General features: G+C 46.3%; 1 non-coding gene across 1 annotated transcript; it reads left to right on the top strand.

Annotated features, from left to right (window-relative positions):
* The first annotated feature begins 330 nt into the window (after positions 1-330).
* trnal-uag lies at positions 331-412 on the top strand. Its single transcript has one exon. It is a non-coding gene; the product is annotated as a tRNA-Leu (tRNA).
* The last annotated feature ends 1,036 nt before the right edge of the window (positions 413-1,448 follow it).

Genomic DNA, 1,448 nt, shown 5'->3' with positions numbered 1-1,448 from the left:
GGGACTGTGCTGGGTGAGTGTGCTGTGCCTTCAGGGGCTTTCACGTTTATTGACGTAGGACAGTTCGGTCTGTTTGACCAAATATGGAGCCGCAACGTGTTTTGGCGATCATAAACTGGATATCAGGGGTGACCAAAGACAAATATTTGCACTTTTATGCTTTAGGAATACTTCTAGTCAAAGCAGAGACAAGCGTGAAACCGCTTCTAGTATGGCTTAGCGCTTTATTGCGCTGGATGGCAGCACTGTTCCTTGTCAATGTCGCTATGGACAAGGACCGTTTGGAATCTGATCATTTAGTGCTCTCTTCGAAAAACCTTTGGCACATGTGGTAGTGTGGCCGAGTGGTCTAAGGCACTGGATTTAGGCTCCAGTCTCTATGGAGGCGTGGGTTCAAATCCCACCACTGCCATCTTTAATGTCAAGTGCATGGAATATCTGCCCACAACGTCTAGATTACTGAAACTGGGTAACGGTTCGCTGAACGAATGTCATCCACACAAAAAATTTCGGATTATGGTCAAATACTGCTATTTCTGTACAGGAAGCAGGTCTTGGAGAGCAGAGTGGTGCAACGGGACTGTGCTGGGTGAGCGTGCTGTGCCTTCAGGGGCTTTCACATGGATTGAAGTTTATTGACGTAGGACAGTTCGGTCTGTTTGACCAAATATGGAATGCAACATATTTTTTTAGTGAGGCTCAAATACAGTTTCACTTCAGATTCATAATATAACATTCAGTTTCAAGTTTATTGGAATTCAGTTTCTAACCTTAAGTGCAGAGCTGAAGCGGAGAAAATGGAGGAGGAAAGACAGAAGTGGTTTGCCTTGGCAGTAGATTGTCAGGCAGTAAGACAAAAGCTAGCAGAGATAGAGGATATGGAACGTCACAAGATGGGATTGAGAGAAAACAGGAGGATTAACTATGCAATGCCCTTGATCCAGGTAGGAGGAGGATACACAGAAAAATAAAAACCGTGGGCACTAGGGGATGTACAGGCACTGGTAGACAAAATACCCCCAGTAACTGAAGGAGGAGGTTTATGGTTAGATCAGTTAGATAAGCTAACAGCAGGACAAAGGCTAGCTTTAGTGACTGGAGAGCTGTAGCAGCCAGGTGCCTCCCAGGACATGTAATGAGGGAGTTAGAGGAAGATGCAGGGACAGAGGATGAGCCAGATAACAAGCCATTTATAGCAGTGGTAACAGCTATAGGCAGAGATTTCCCTTGCCCAATGCAGCTACTGTTCCTAAGTTACCATGGAAACCAGAACAAAGCCCTCGGGAGTATTTAGATCAAACCAAAGAAATTTCGACCAAACACACAGGGTGCCACCCAGGGAAGACTGGCGTACAACAGGAGTGGTTCCACAGGGCTGTGCTTGAGGGGGTTCCAGGGACAGTGAAAGAAGCCATCTTGGCTAACCCAGATTTGCCAGGGAGTGAGTC

Source organism: Micropterus salmoides, unplaced genomic scaffold (genome assembly GCF_014851395.1).
Source record: "Micropterus salmoides isolate LMB-PRFRI ecotype aquatic unplaced genomic scaffold, ASM1485139v1 Ms_hic_scaffold_12, whole genome shotgun sequence".
In the NCBI taxonomy this organism is placed as follows: Eukaryota; Metazoa; Chordata; class Actinopteri; order Centrarchiformes; family Centrarchidae; genus Micropterus; species Micropterus salmoides.
Note: the sequence above shows the minus strand (reverse complement) of the source record. Positions and strands in the feature narration are given on the sequence as shown.